The following is a 17,081-nucleotide window of genomic DNA, read 5'->3' as shown; positions in this document are numbered from 1 at the left end:
AGGTTACAGACTGTACATGGAATAATAAATATTAAATATAATATATAGTATAATAAAAACTTTTAAAACCCCAAACCCAATTAAAATGAATAAATCCCCGGGAGGTAAAACTAAGAAAGTGCCAGGCCAGCTGACTGAAATAGGTGAGTCTTTAACTTTTGCCGGAAGGAACGGAGGTCGGTGGTAGTTCGAATGTCAGGGGGGAGGTCATTCCAGAGGGTTGGGCCCATCACAGAGAAGGATCTACTCCTAGGTGTCGCCCGCTGGCATTGACCAGCAGACGGCACCAGGAGGAGCCCCTCTCTGTGTGAGCGGATAGGCCGCAGGGACGTGTGTGGTAGGATGCGATCCTGCAGGTAACTAGGCCCACTGCCATGGAGCGCTTTAAAGATGGTGATCAATACCTTGAAACGCACCCGAAAGGCCACAGGTAGCCAGTGCAGCTCGCGCAGGAGAGGTGTTACGTGGGAGTAACGTGTACCTCCCATAATAACCCGCGCGGCTGCGTTCTGAACTAGCTGCAGTCTCCGGATGCGTCCCAAGGGAAGCCCCATGTAGAGAGCATTGCAGTAGTCCAGGCGAGACGTCACCAGCGCATGAGTGACCGTGCGCAGGGCACTCCGGTCCAGTAGGGGGCGCAATTGGCGCACCAGGCGAACCTGGTGGAACGCCCCCCTCGCCACGGCTGCCACATGGTCCTCCATTGACAGCCGGGCATCAAGGAGGACGCCCAAATTGCGCGCCCGCTCCACAGGGGACAATTGTTCGCCCCCTATGGCCAGCGATGGAGTCAGCTGGCTGAACCGAGGCGCCGGTAACCACAGCCACTCGGTCTTGGAGGGGTTGAGTTTAAGTCTGTTGTCCCCCATCCAGACCCCGACGGCTTCCAAACACCGGGACATCACTTCGACAGCCTCGTTGGGGTGGTTTGGGGTTGAAATATACAGCTGAGTATCATCAGCGTAGAGATGGTACTCAACCCCAAAACCACGGATGATCTCACCCAGCGGCTTCACATATGCGTTGAACAGGAGAGGCGAGAGGACCGACCCCTGTGGCACCCCACAAGTGAGTGGCCTCAGGGACGATCTCTGCCCCCCTGTCAACACACATTGCTTCCGGTCGGAGAGGTAGGAGCCGAACCACCGCAAAACGGTGCCTCCGACTCCCATCCCCTCCAACCGGCGCAATAGGATACCATGGTCGATGGTATCAAAAGCCGCCGAGAGGTCTAATAGGACCAGGATAGAGGAACAGCCCCTATCTCTGGCCCTCCAGAGATCATCAACCAACGCGACCAAGGCTGTCTCAGTGCTGTGCCCGGGTCGGAAGCCGGACTGGCGTGGGTCTAGATAGTCGGATTCGTCTAGGTGTCGCGGGAGCTGCTGCGCCACCACATTCTCGACAACCTTCGCCAGAAAGGGAAGGTTGGAGACTGGACGATAGTTAGCTAGCTCCGTTGGGTCGAGCGCAGGCCTCTTGAGCAAGGGTCTCACCACCGCCTCTTTCAAGGCGGTTGGTAAGTATCCCTCGCTCAGTGAGGCGCTCACCAGGCCCAGGAGCCAGCCTCGTGTCACCTCCCAGGCTGCCAGTACCAGCCAGGAGGGGCACGGGTCCGTTAAACAAGTGGTGGGTCGCAGCCGTCCACGCAGCCTGTCCAAATCCTCGGGGGCAACAGAGTCAAACTCCTCCCAGAATGGTCTCTCAAGACTCGCTGTTGGCGGCTCGTCTGGTCCACTGACGGAGGTCCACCCGCTCCGGATCTGATCGATTTTGTCCTGAAGATATTCCCCAAACTCCTCTGCTCTACCCTGTAAGGGTGTCTCCCGCGCCCCCTGCGATAAGAGGGAGCGAGTCACCCTAAACAGGGCGGCAGGGCGGTTATCCGCGGACGCAATAAGAGCAGCACAATGTCTACGTTTGGCCGCTCTTATTGCCACAAGGTAAGTCCGCAAATAGGCTCTTACCTGTGTTCGGTCAGATTCGGAGCGCGAGGATCTCCACCTGCTCTCTAGACGTCTCCTGTGGCGCTTCATCGCCCTGAGCTCCTCAGTGAACCAAGGAGCCCGGGTGGGTCGATGCCGCAGGAGAGGTCGCAACGGCGCAACCCGGTCCAAGGCCCCAGTCGTCGCCCTATTCCAGGCAGTCACTAGGTCCTCGGAACGGGAGCGGGACAAGGCTACAGGTATTGGCCCAAGCTCCGTCAGGAATCTATCAGATTCCATCAGGTGCCTGGGGCGGTACCAGTTTATAGAGTCTGGTTCCGCCTCCTCGCGGTGGGGGATAGCGCCAGGGAAGTCCAGCCGGAGGGATGAGTGGTCTGACCATGACAGGGGCGTGATAACTAAATCCCCTATTCCCAGATCACTCGTCCACTGTTCAGATACAAAAATGAGGTCCAGTGTGTGGCCCCCTTCGTGAGTGGGGCCCTGAACTAATTGGGTCAGGTCCATGGCCGTCATGGAAGCCATGAACTCCCGAGCCACCTCGGAAGCCGCTCCCGTTGACGGCAAGTTGAAGTCCCCCATGACCAGAAGTCTGGGAGTCTCCACTGCCGTCGCTGAGATTAGCTCGAGAAGCTCGGGCAGGGCTGCTGATGCATAGCGAGGAGCCAAGTATACAATCAGCAAGCCCCACTGCCTCCCTGGGCCCCAACTCACACCAAGGGACTCACACCCGGGTATCTGAGGGACAGTGAACTCCCTCGGCTCTAAACATTCCCGCATAACCACCGCCACCCCACCACCCTTGCCCAGGGCCCGAGGCTGATGGAATGCTCGAAAACCCGGTGGGCACATTTCCACGAGGGGTAAACCACCCTCGTGGCCCAACCAGGTCTCCGTTATCCCTGCAAGGTCTAGCTCCCCCTCTGAGATCAACTCATTAATGAGGGGGGCCTTGTTGATGACAGACCTTGCGTTGCAAAGCATCAGCCGCAGGCCCTGGCTCTGTAGCACCTGTCCACCTAGGCTGCAGGGGTTGGTACAAGCGACCGGGCGTAGCCAGCAGCCACGGTCTCCCAACCGACCTTGAGATCTACAGGTAAATCATATTTTTACATAATGACCAGTGGATTAATTTAGCAAGTCAGTCATGTCTAGCTTTGTAATCAGTTTGAGCGATTTTGTGGCATTCACATATATTGCTGCTGCTATTATTGTTGTTGTTGTTATTGTTGTTATTATTATTATTTTATTCATTAAACATGAAACTCAATAAACTGAACATTCAAAAATGCATCACAAATCCCATTGACTGGTGATAATGGTTGATACAGGTTGCTCCCAGCGTCCTAGGATCAATCAAGTACCTTCTTAAAATAATCGATGTTCCGAGTAGCACAGTTTTTTGCAGTTCCACTGGTGTTATTGTAGGAAGCTGCAATTTGTTGATGTATCTAATAAAATTGTTGGACATGATACCAAGTGCCCCGATGACAATGGGTATCACTGTTACATGTTTCATCCATAATCAGGTAGTTTCGATGACCAGGTTCCTCTTTGTTCTTAAGTCTCATCGTTAACCTGTCCATTTCAGCGGAGTCTAGTATTTTTTTAATTACATTTTCATCTATGGGTATACTTTCATTTTTCCAGTTTTGTGCATATATAATTCTCGCTGTTATTACATGTAATATTAAATATATGATTGTTTTGTTGTATTTTCCCAGTAATATATCTAGTAGGAAAAATTCGCATTTCAAATCTATTTGTTGCTATCATTTCTTCTAACCAATTTTTTATCTTTAACCAATATTTTTTTGCTACTGAGGAAGTCCATCACATATGGTAATAGGACTCCGGTATCTGTTTATATTTACAGTAATCTGGCAATATGTTTTGGAACATCTTTGCCATTCTTGCTGGTGGCAAGTGCCATCTATAGAACATTTTGTAAAAGTTTTCTTTGTGTACTGTTGACATTGTTAGTTTATAATTTCTTTCCCAAAGTTTTTGCCAATTATTTAGTTCAATATTACATCCAAAATTTTTGGCCCATACTATCATAGTTGCTTTTACATGTTCTTCTTCCATTTTAAAGTTCAATAAGTATTTATAAGTTTTTTTTATTAATTTATCATCTGTCCCTAGAAATATCTGATCTAATTCTAGGGGTTCCTTGTAAAATCCATATATTTCTGCATCTTTCTTGTGTCTCATTTGTATTTGCATGTGTAGCCACTAGGCCAGATCAATTCCTTGATTTTTTAGTTCCTGTTTTGATTTTAAGTCACCTTGTTTGTTTAGGATGTCTTTGTACCTTACAATTTTTTCCAGTTCTAGAACATTAGGATGTATTAACACTTCCATTGTGGATAGTAAGACCGGTGTTTTCATATAACAATTCTGTTTGGTTTTTCCCCCATACTGAAATGTATATTTTCATATCTCGAACTCTTATTGACTTCTTGCACATCTCCCATACTCCTCCCTTGGGATCTGGTATCTTCTTATATCGTTAATGTTTGATCTAAGTATTTCATCTGTTTCTACAGCTTCTTCACTCTATTGAGCCTTCAATATACCTTTCAATGATCCTTTCCTCACTTCAGGGGTGTCTTTCTGTACATCCTCTTCTGTTTTTTGATCTCTTAAAATATAGTTTACCTTTTCTATTTCATAAGCTTTTGCTCTCTCTTCCTTTTTATTTTTTTGTATCATTTGTCATTTTTCCTCTCTTCTTCTGTCCTTTCTATTTTATCCTCTACTTCCTGTATTTCATGTTCATTTGCTCATATTTTTCTGGTCTTACAACTATGTCATGTATCAATTCCTTTATCTCCCTCTGGTTCCTTGTCATCGTTTCCTGCATACCTAGGAGCACCAATAATATTGCTTTTATTAATACACTTATTTCCCCTTGTTGTACCATTTTGACTTATTTTAATGAATTTAAAAAAATTACTCAATAATCTATCAAAATCCTAATCCCTTACTTTAAAGAGTGGATCTGGAATGACATTTGTAATTCACGTCAACCAATTAATTTGGAAACCAACCTAAAAATAGTCATTCTTGGCACAGAAAAAATATTGAAATTGAATTAAGAATCCATAAAGCAGAAGGTAAAGACTATTTGGGAAGATGGGAGATGCTTCATAGAAATTCAGTAGTAAGAAGAATGTCTGACAATGCTAGTATACTGCAGGGAGTATAAAATAAATATATGTTATGTGTACTCATTAAGATGTTACCTATTCACAAAATTCTAAGAATTCTCTTATACCCTAATTCCCCAAAACTAAGCCCTCCCTGGATAATAAACCCAATCGGGATTTTGAGCACATGCACTAAAATAATCCCTCCCAAAAAAATAAGCCCTTCACGAAATTATTGCAACTCAGCAGCAGCCATGAGGTGACCACAATCGCTGCCTCCTGAACCTCAAAAATAATAAGATCTCCCCAAAAATAAGGCCCAGCGCTTATTTTGGGGGTCAAGATGGGGACCCTGTCTTATTTTTGGGAAAACACAGCATTTAATTTATATTCAAATAATAACAGTGAATATTTACTTAATTTATTTCAAAAGAGCACACTCGCTAGGGTCATGATAGCAAACCTATGGCATGCGTGCCACAGGTGGCACGCGGAACCATATCTGAGGGCATGCGTGGCATTGCCCTATGTCAGCTACAGCACACATGTGTGTGCTGGCCAGCTGGTTTTCAGCCTTCCAGAGGGCAGGAGAAGGCAGTTTTCACCTTCCCAGGCTTCCTGAAGCCTGGGGAGGGCGAAAAACAGTCCAATGGGCAAACCAGAAGTTTGTTTCTAAACTTCTGGTAGGTGTTTTTTGCCTCCACAGGCTCCAGAGGCTGGGGAAAGCGAAAAATGGCCCAGTGGGCAAACTGGAAGTATAAACTTCCGGTAGGCCCGTTGGGCTGTTTTTCACCCTCCCTATGCTTCAGGCGGCTTTCCTGAAGCCTGGGGAGGACAAAAAACAGCCTAACGAGGCTATCAGAAGTCCAGATGCTTCCATGAGGGGATGTTGTGTGCATATGCAAGGGGGAGGGCATTGCATTATGGGTGTGGGCATGCACGCAGGTGTTATTGCGCCCACATGTGCCCTTTTGGCATCTGAGCAGAAAAACTCTGCTAGGGAGTTTCAGGAGTTGAAGTTGCCAAATTTGAAATACACTTATCTGGATCATTAGGAAATAGAACAGAATAAGAATGAATGTTAAATGATTCTGTAAGAAATGGCACACAAGTATTAAAGCCTTGAGTAAGCACTGTATGGATTTATATTGGTCCAAGTTATGAAAGATGTAATCCCAGACATCTCCAGGGTACCATGTTGCTGATTCTATTTTCCAAAACAGATCCATTACAAAATTATGTGCAAGGAATCAAATATTTGATTAACATAATTTTACAGTTTGAATTAAATATTATGAGAATATATGAAAAGATTTTATAGGAACTACCATTTAAAATTAATACTTAAAATTTGATAATACAATCTGAAATAAAAATGAGACGTATAATAGGCCACTGTTAAGTCCACCTGTTTGCTTGATGACAAAGTCAGAAGTACTTCAAAGGATACATATATCAGATCAATCTGTATTGGGAAAATCAGTTTACTGGCATGTATCCCTCTAGCAATTCTGGGCTGAAAGAGAGGCCTCTTATTCTATGGAGTATCACTTGAGCAAATAAAATATCAGGAAGTTCAAATCTCTGTGGCATCCAAAAGATAAAATGGCCAGGGACATCTAGAGCACAGACAAAGTGATTTTCCTGCACTTTATCATCTTCCTTTAGGCTCCTCCTCCTTGCCTCATTGAATCCAGTTTCAGTCTGCTTAGGTGGCAATACAGTACTGAGACAGAGACTTGGTGATGAGAACCTGTGAACAAATGGCAAGCAACCCATTTAAGCCCAGTGCAAGAAAAGTGTGAGAATAAGGCCTAAAATCAGGAGTGTCAGGATAATGGGCATTTGTCCTGACTGAAAGTTACTTAAATGCTAGTGTGGAAAACTGAATAAAGATATCTGTATTTACATAGCAATTCTAACATTTAGGATTGGTTCTCTTTAAATGTCAAACTGCAAATGAAATGTGTGTACAACAACATTTTTAAAAATTCAATGAACAGGTATCCCTGTCTCCGGAATTCTAAATCACCTGCCTTGTATATATTTCTTTGAAAAAACTGAAAGGAGAAGATTGAATTTGTCGAATTTGCCATATGGTTCTTCCTTTGTTAGACCAAGCATTTTGTTTAGGTTTTTTTTAACCAGCTCCCACAGCAGCCGTTACCTGATTGAGTTCACAAATCGAGAGTCGGCTTATCAAATTTCCTAGCTCTCTTAATTGAAAAGCCTGCCAACGTAGATGGAAGACGTTATACATATGTAAAGCAGGAAGTTCAAATTACATCGCCTGTAGAATCTTAATGATTGACGGCTATTTTTGAAGAAGGGCTCTTTGCAGCTAGCGCAAGGCTTTGTAGGAGTCACTTGCCCTTCCGATGACAAGGGGAGTTCGAAAATCCATTGTACTTCGGGTTCTGATTTCTTTGGGCTTTCTGCCCTTTCGCAGAGGCCACGAGAAGGGTGTGTTCGTGTGTAAGGGGGGGGAAAGAGGGGCACAGTGGGAGGATCCAAAAGAACTCAGTGCCACAGCCATTTTGTTTGTGGGCAGCATGGTCGAATTCTGTCAGTCAGTATAAGGAGGGGTTTTTAAATAAGTCTTTGTGGAAGAATGATGCCTATTACAAAGGGTGTTTCTGTTGAAATGAATATCCTTAGGTCTTTATGACGGTAGGTACAGGATAACGTTTGGCGAGGGGGGGGGGAGAAATGAAGAAAAAAAAAACATTCTTGCTCCTCGGGTAACCCCTCAATATCAACTCTTAGATTTCATTTCAAACTCCGCCAGATTATTTAAGGAGGCGTATCTTTCTGCAAAGTGTTCGCTTTAGATTTCACCAGGCACTTAGGCAACGTGGTAGGGAAGCGAACAAGATTAATGAAAGCGTTTCTTAGTTGAACGTAAAAGGTAAATAAATCTTGAAGGTGGGAAAAGAAAAACACCGGAGTTTATATGGAAATTGGGGGATGTGTGTCTCTGTGTGTGTGTGTGTGTGTGTGTGTGTGTGATATGCGCGCGCTTTTCTATTTCTCCCCCCCCCCCCACTAGTCTCCCCCCCCGTCCATCAAGGACAGTTGATCATATGAAAGAGACTTAGAAAAGGTTTTGAGCTCTTGTTAGGTAGAATCCCCCGAACACAAAGCCTGGGCATTTGGTGGTTGGTTGCGTTGGGGTGTGTTTTAAAAGACTATAAAATGGCACACTGCATTTCTGCATTTTTTCCAGGCTGCAGAAGAGGGGGGCGGGGGATAGTGCAGACTGTGTAGGGACACTGCCCTTCTAACCAATCAGAGCACGCCTGTTTGCCATTACAAAGTTGTTAACCCCAGAGTCTTCTGGCTCCTGCTGCCTTTGCTTTTAATCTTTGGATATTTCTCAGGTTTACTCGACTCCCCCCCACCTCGCCAGATATGGAGAAAAAACCTTCGGAAGCGGCTGCCGACCATGGGAAGGAGATTCTGTTTTCATTTGCAAAGGTTTTTAAAGATGTTGGATGATTATTTCGCTGCCTGGAACTGGTTGATTGTAAGCGAGAAACTATACACAGACTGTTTCTTTCCAGTCGGGAAAAGGCAGCTGGCTGCTTCCTTTCGAGGTAAGTTTTCTAATCCTTCTCACACATACGCACAATATATACACAAACACGCATAAAAAACGTCGAAATGTTTCTTACATATATGAATCAAATGTAGATTTTTTTCTTTCAAATATGAGAGCTTTTAATTATTAATGACAAAGGTTTTGACCATTAAGAACAATTGTGTTACTGTCTTAATGGTGAATAAATTAGACCCCTGTACTTGAGCCGTTGATGGAACTGCCAACAACAGAGATCTTTTCAAGGTGGAGTTGGAATCTCCAGGGAGGATAATTGTGTCCGGAGCAGAACACATATTTTTACAAAAGAGGAACTAAGTACATTGATAAAGAAATGTGCTTCAGTTTATTTGAGTTTGAGATTAATTGGGAAAAGCCTCCTTAAATTGGATTGTTGAAAACTGTCCTTCATATAATGAAAGAGGAGATTGATATAGCAGGATTTACATTAAGTTATGTCTGTTACTAAACATTGGTTTTTTTTATTCCCCAATCGCCTCTTTTTTTGTTACTTGCTTTAAAACCTTTCTATAAAAATATGAATGATGGTTCTGCATTGAAATGTCGTGTTCTTTTGAGAAGATTCATTTATGAGACATTTTGTAATTTTGGGCAATTTTCGGGGGGGGGGGGTGTTCATTTGTACACAATGGGAAATCTTTTTTGTTTTGTATTGATCTGTGTTGGTGGCGCTGTGGGGCTCCTAAACAATTTATGTTCGTCTCACCAAGAAAAGAGGGGGGCAGAGAAAGGTGGGGCAAGATTTGATCTATTGTATCATAATTTCTTTTTTCCTTATAAAAAACCAAGATTTAAATATTAATACATGTATTATAGTTTGGATCCTGTGCAATATATGCAATAATCAATATACTTGGAAGTTCAGTGTACAGCATAACAGACGTGTCGTCACAGTCCTTTGTTGTTCTGTGAGACTAGAGGCAGGGTTTGGATTTTTGTTACTTCCTTTAAAAAATTTGAGGTATGTGGAGAACTAATTCATTATTTAGTCATGGCTTTATCTTTTCTTTAAAAAGATTTTCTAATAGCTAAAGCCAATTTTATATTCTCTGTAAAAAGTGACTGTTTTTATTGTGTTATAGATTCATTATTAGATAAATGTTTTTCATAATACTTGTCAGAGTCTTAAACTCTTTCTTTTTTGTTTAAAAAAGTAAAAAAGCCATACCAAATAATAGTTTGGGATTGGCTTTTTAAAAACAACAACAATGTGTGTATTTTTAAAATGTTCTGTAGATAGCATAGGCTTTAATTAAGAATAGAAATAAAGCTGGAAAAGACAAATTTTATATACATTTTAAAATTAAGTAGTTTTTCACCTATTTTGAGTACATATAAACCATATATACATACTTCGATACATACATTAAGAATCAAATACCTGTTTCCTGCAAACATTTGTAAATTTACACAGTATAAACAAAAAGATACAAAAAAGATGGAAAGATACATTTATACATGAACAATTCGTAAAGTAAAAGGATTTACATTATATAATTTGAAATAATCAAAATATCTGGGAAAATGCAACAGGTTAATAAATCTATTAAAGTATAGGGAAGGAAGGATTTTTTTTCTTTTTAATCTCTCAGTGTAGTTAATGTGAACTTCTTTGAATATTTTATATAAGTTTTATAAAGACACTTTTAAACAGGATGTTGTGTATGTACAAAAATACTAGCTGGCATTAAACATGTTCTTCCAAAATAGTTCTTTCTTGAACTGAAGCAATATTTATTTACAGATTAAATGGCATCTTGTAGAATGTATTTGTGTATTTCAGAATTAATATTACTTAAATCACATTATTCTTAGTTAAAATTTGTAATTAAATTGTAACATAAGAATTTATATAGTTTAGTTCCCTATTTAGCTTATTAAATCTATATTTAAGTATATGAATAACAATTATTTCTACTAAGCAGAAAATGCTTTCATTGATTACGGCCTCACTATATAATAACAATGGCTCTTTGAAAAGACCAATCATGGATGTTCTCTTACAGATCTAGGAATGCAACTCATGCAGCTTCCATCTCAATAAAATGTGGCAGTGCAGCATATGATTGCACCATACAGTGAATAGCTACCTTAATATATGGGTGCAGCCTCTATAGCACTTGCTGGAAGAAAAGGTGTTTGAATGTTTGGCTTTGGAAAGCCAGTTGTTATCCAGATTGAGGTAGAGACTTCCATTTACTCACCATTCTGTATGCATTCTGATAGAAAAGATTGCATTCAGACAGATCATATTGTGCAAAAGGTATAATTTTGCTTTTTGTTAAATCTGTACCTTTAAATCTTCAAATAGTTCAGATTAGTATATGAGAAAGATACATTTACTTGTTGATTATGTTTTTTTATGTTTTTAAATCACAAGATTTTTAAGAGGTTTACTAACAGTTAAATCATTTAAAAATTATTAGCTCTTAGAATTGCAAAACATTTAGAATTGAGACTTTTTAATGACTAAACAAGTAGTGACCAGTAAGGTAAAACAGCTTAATGTGAAATATGTTCATGCATATGAATTCATACATAAATGAATTAAATCAGGTTTTTAAGCTATTTCATTAAACTACATTAATAGACCTTTGACTGACATAATGTTAAAAAAAATTTTTTTTCAGATGGAATAGTAGAAAAGCTAGATTTACTAGCAAATACAACTAAAAAATAATTTGTCCAATGTATTACTTCATAAATAAATCATTGAGTCTCTTGCATTGTTTTACATCATGTTAGGCTGACTTATATGATATGGAGATTATAACTTGACATGGCGGCTACACTTGTGATGATAAGAATGAAGAGGGGAAATTATTAAACTGACTCCAGACGCATAAAGTGGCGTAAGATTGATAGGATGATGAATGAACAGATCAGAAAGGTACTTAACACAGACAGTTTTAATGTATAATTGTGGGTGTTTTTACAAAGAGAGGTATGCGTAAAATGGCATAAAATAAACCAATTTACAAAACTAAATAGTTAAAATTACTGGAAGGCACAAAAAGCTACTGAAAAGGAGTAGAAACTTAAAAAGCATTAAAAACTAGCTAATATAAAAATGAGAAAAATGGTCTTTAAAAAGTTGTGTTAAATTATATTTAAGGCAGTGGTTCTCAGTCTGTGGCGTGTAGACCCCTGGGAGGCCATGATGTCATCAAAGGGGGCCCACAAAGCCTTGAAGAAATGTTATGATTTAAATCTTGAGTTAAGTCTTGGGGGGTCTGTGGCATGGTCTCTGACCACGAAAGGTATTTAAAGGGGAGTCTATAGTGAAGAAAAGATTGAGAACCATTGCTTTAAGGTATATATTCTATAAATGGTAGGGGGGGAAACTAGGAAGTGAAACTTCTGCTTGGGGAGAATTTAATTTAAACTTTAGGTTTTCATGGTCCACCTTTCATAGCGTTTTGGAATCAAAGTTTAGCTTTCCTTGTGAATAACTACAAATGAGCCTGCACATATCTGAAATTCTAGAACAGGATTTGTAATTTAAAAGCATTATTTGAAAAAAATATTTTACTGCATTATTTTTAGACAGATTAGTTTTTGAATTTTTAGTATTGTGAAATTCAAGTTACATTTGTTACTCTTCTTGATACTTTTTTTCTGAATAACAATCAATGTTTATTTTCTGAACGGAATTGACAGAAGCCTTAATTCAAGAAATGCTTGAAGACTGTTAATACTTGTATTGGTTAAATGAACAACTGATGCTGAAAAGGTGCCATTTTGTATTTGCTGTGTGACGTAGCATAATAAATAACAAAAAGTAGGTTATCCTCAGTTGTCATTTCAAAATGACTATAGATATTTCAGTTTAAAGTAGAATTAAAGAAAAGACCTATAGGTGGATCTATTTAGCATATCTCCCCAGGCATTACAAATGGCCCTTGTGCCATGGACTTCTCATTTGGACTAATATTTTCGGTGATTTGATCCAATAATTCATAATGCATGGTGATAAATTGTAGCCATTTGTGTATTTAACTCATAATTACAGTTCCATTTTCACTATTAACTGAATCAAAAGCACTTCTAAGTTAATTTTATATTTTCTCAGAAGGTTGCATTCAATTTACTTCCAGATAAGTATTGTGAAACAGTGACTTCAGGCTCTCCATGCTGTCCAAAAGGAAGCCTTCTGTCCCTTCCTGTACAGAAATGAGTAGAAAGGTTGTTAAGATTCTTATATGCACATTCCCACTGAATTTACCTTTCTATTGTTCAAACCGGAATAACATTTTATTTCCTAACAATTTAATAATATTGGATCTGTGACTATACTAAAACACTATTCAATTACATTGTGGGGTTCAAAATGACTGTAGATGTAGTAGAGATACCTGAAGGAGCTTGTGTTGCTGTTTTCTTATCTAAATACGTGTGGATTTGACTTTGTCATCAAATACTTTATGAGATGCTATACTAGTTGGATCATTCTTTGTTCCAAAATTATAAAATTCTATTTTCAACAGTGAAATGTGCAAATGTGTATCTCTAAGAATCTCAGCTTTTAGTCTCTTCTTTTTTATTACTACGGAGAACAAAAAACAATGTGCTAAGCATGCTTGAAATTCTTTTTTATTGTTCAAATATTGTATATGCCTATACCAGTGATTATCAAACATTTTGATCTGACTCTCTTTACATTCTTAAAAGTGATTGACTCCAAATATCTCGTTTATGTGTGCTATTTCTTTCAATATTTACTGTACAATATTAGAAATTAAAACAAAGAACTTTAAAAATATTTATTTGACTTTGCAAACCCCCTGAAAGGATCTCAGAGATCTCCAGATATCCCCAGACTTCAAGAACTGCTGGTCTTTGACATGTACTTTTCCCAGGTCTGTGCTTTTTTAAACTTTTATATTACATTATGTTCTTATTACTACTATTCTAATTGGTCACCATCTTCTAAATCGGACAGGCAATTTTTCCAATGGCCACCTGAGAAATTGGGGCTGTGAAGTTGCATGTGCATGCACATTGAAAAAAATAGCAATGCAGTTGTATTGCGTGCATGGCATATACTTATTTACCTATTATTTCTGCTTGATGTCATGCGAGGTAGGCAAAGACTGATGTTCCCTGGGGCCATAAAATGCTTACATCTCTTCTAAATAATATTAACTGTCTCAAAATATATTTAGAAATTGAGAAACATTAATAGCAATAAAGATAATTCTTAAAATAATTAGATAATAGTCTTGTACCCCAGAACAAGATTGGGATGAAGTGTTGAAAAAGGAATAGATCTTTATAATGGTGACCAGATAGATAATTATAGTTGGAAAGTATCATTTTTATATGTCTGCACAGAATACAGTACTTTTCAGCTTCAACCATCTAGGAGAGAAAGCCTCTACGAAAACACACACACACACTACTCTATACATAAATTGATTCAAAACTAAGACATCTAAGTGAAAGGAGAGAGCTAGAGCAAAAATGAATTGGTTAGAATATTTCTGGATGTATCTGCCATATTAGAAGTAAGGAAATTTTTCTCCAAAAACATACTGTGACTATAACCAGATCTCTGGTTATCACTGAATCCTTAATCATTGTATCTATATTATCATATCAATTCAGTTAAGATTTAAAATGAAAAGAAGGAAAATTATCACCTTGCACTTATCTCTATGGAGAGTCTCATGGTTGTCCCAAAGGTGCTTCAAGCGGTCACTGAGCTTTCTGGTTTTTCTTTGAAGACGTTTCGCTTCTCATCCAAGAAGCTTTTTCAGCTTGGACAGGATAGTGAGGAATGAAAGGATTTATATTTCTTGCAGACAGCTAGTCATTTGCATTCTTTTAGAGAGTCATTGAGGCCACTTGGAGGTTTGTCTGTGTCCTCATGGTCTGTGTCCTGAGTAGTGCAAACATGTGTGGAGCCTTCTTGCAAATGCTAAAAGGACTGTATTGTAGAGCTGTGCTTTCTGCAGGATGTTTTCTGCCCTGTTTCCTTCAGTGTTGAACATAGGCTATCAGGATTGAGTCTGTGTTGTCTGCATCTTCAACTGAAGCTGAAATGGTTCCTGTAGTCTGCAGTTTTTCTGGAAATCCATTCATATCCCCGCACCATTTGAAGGGCATCCATCTCAAAGTACATAGCTAAAATGTCTTTGGCATCCTGCAGAAAACACAGTTCCATAACACAGTCCTTTCAGCAGTTCCAAAAAGGCTCCACACTCATTTGTACTACTCAGGTGACGCGGAAGACACAGACAAACCTTCATGTAGCCTCAACAACACTCTAAAATAATGCAAATTCAGAACAAAAACTTATGACTTGGGGTCTGTGGAGATTCTCAGTCATCCAGGTCATGATTTTCCCAAAAGTATTTTTCAGGAGGCAACTGGACTTTTTGTTTGAAGACATTTCGCTTCTCATCCAGGAAGCTCTGACTAGATGATGAAGGGACACAGGACAGAAAACATCCTACAGCCAAGAAGGCTCCAAAGCCACTTCCACTATTCAGGTGATCCTGAGGACACAGATAAACCACCAAGTGGCCTCAATAACTCTCTAAAATAATGCAAATGACCAGCTTGTCTGCAAGAAATATAAATCCTTCTATTCCCCACCATCCAGTCAGTTCTGAAGAAGCTTCTTGGATGAGAAGTGAAATATCTTCAGAGAAAAACCAGAACATCCAGCTGCCTATTGAAAAAACACCTTTGGGACTCTTGCAACAATCTATACAACTCATACTGCTGGTGCCCTGTATTAATTAAATTTAATTGTATAATGTAGTTCTGATAAACAGAGAAAAATCACTATTGAAGTTGAGGCTTAGTTCGGCGCTAGAAAAGATGAAACTAAAGTGGCCAAATAACAAATCTGAATAGGAGCATCTTTTCTTCCTGAACTTAAAAGCATATTTTCCTTGCCTTTTTTCAATTACAGGCAGTGGTCTTATCCAGTCTTGACTAAAAATGTCAGTTTCAAAACAGACCCATCTAATCAAACATATAGTCAATAACAGCCAACAAAGGTAATAGATATGAAATTAATACTTGTCATATATTCAGTTCATCTCAGCAGTTTGCATTCAGAGGTATTGGCTGTGCTTACAAGTAGCATTCTTGAATAGGGACAAACCTTATTAGCTTTTGTAAGGAAGGGCATCCATGGGGAATATGAGGATACTGAATGACAAGGGCCTAATTATACAATTTACATACTTGTGTGATTTGCATGATGACATCACGACAGGTCATTTTGACATCATTGCAGTTTATTACTCTTATGCTTCAGCTCAGACACATTAATTTTATTCTTAGTTATTTTAGCTAATTGTGCATTTCAGTGGGATCAAGCAGGAGGACATACCCACCAATGTTTCTAGACAATTCTTCAAAATTGTCATTTAGGGTTAATAAGTTATTACCATAATTTAATAATTTGCCTAAATTATAAATAATTGAGCTCTAAGTAAATATACATGACTATGGAATTTGATTAAAGAATGTGAAATTATACTATTTTATTAAGATAATAATTTGTATGTTTGTGGCTAACTTATGTTTTTTATTTCCTTTTTCATAACTAATATTTTAGGGTCATTTTTCTTTAGTTAAAATGCATGTGCTACTGCAGCTGTAACACAAATTTATAACACAGGAAGGAATGAGTCAATGTAGCAAAAGTTTGTAAAAGGGTTATAGGATTATGCCTTTAGGCAGGCAATATTTCTTCCCAATATTTTATAAAAAGTTGATACCTCAGTCCACTATCGGCCATGAGAATATTTGATAAACTGGCCTGATTTATATATTATCTAATTTGGCTTGTTAGGTTTTGGTTGAGTATTTTGTCCTAATCCTAGCCATTTTAGTTTAGTTAATAAACTAAAAAAATAATAAAGAATAGCTTAGAAAATTTGAGCACAGTGTTAAGTCTGTTAATTAACCTGCAAATTTTGTCATTTTTTCAAAAGTAGTATTCATTTTTATCTGAAGCCAAAAAAAAATCCTGAACACATAGTAACTATATTAAATATATTTATCAGGACACGTTCAGAAGACATGCAAGTTGCAAATATGCAGAATAAAAACGTATGACTTAAGTCTATGGAAATTCTCAGTCATCCAGATCATGGTTTTCCCAAAGGTGCTTTTTCAGGAGGCAACTGGGCTTTCTTGTTTTTTCTTTGAAGATGTTTCACTTCTCATCCAGAAAGCTTCTTCAGCTTAGACTAGATGGGGAAGGGACAGTGAAAGGACACAGGACAGAACATATCCTGCAGCCAAGAAGGCTCCAAACCAGGGTTCTTCAAACTTTTTAAACGGGGGCTAATTCAAGGTCCCTTAGACTGTTGTGGGGGAAGCGGACTGGCTGGGTGGACA

The 17,081-nt window shown here is 39.3% G+C and overlaps 1 protein-coding gene across 2 annotated transcripts in view; it reads left to right on the top strand.

Annotated features, from left to right (window-relative positions):
* The first annotated feature begins 7,655 nt into the window (after positions 1-7,655).
* Positions 7,656-17,081, top strand: part of EPC1 (enhancer of polycomb homolog 1) — a 54,866-nt gene continuing 45,440 nt past the window's right edge. The window contains exons 1-2 of one of the 2 annotated variants that reach the window (XM_081932643.1): positions 7,656-7,768; positions 8,479-8,694. The gene's annotated coding sequence lies outside the window, so the exon portion shown is untranslated. Of the gene's footprint in view, positions 7,769-8,278; positions 8,695-17,081 lie in introns of those variants that run through there. The other variant, XM_081932642.1, reaches the window with a different exon arrangement.

This window comes from Natrix helvetica (assembly GCF_964273705.1).
Source record: "Natrix helvetica genome assembly, chromosome: Z".
Lineage (NCBI taxonomy): Eukaryota > Metazoa > Chordata > Lepidosauria > Squamata > Natricidae > Natrix > Natrix helvetica.
Note: the sequence above shows the minus strand (reverse complement) of the source record. Positions and strands in the feature narration are given on the sequence as shown.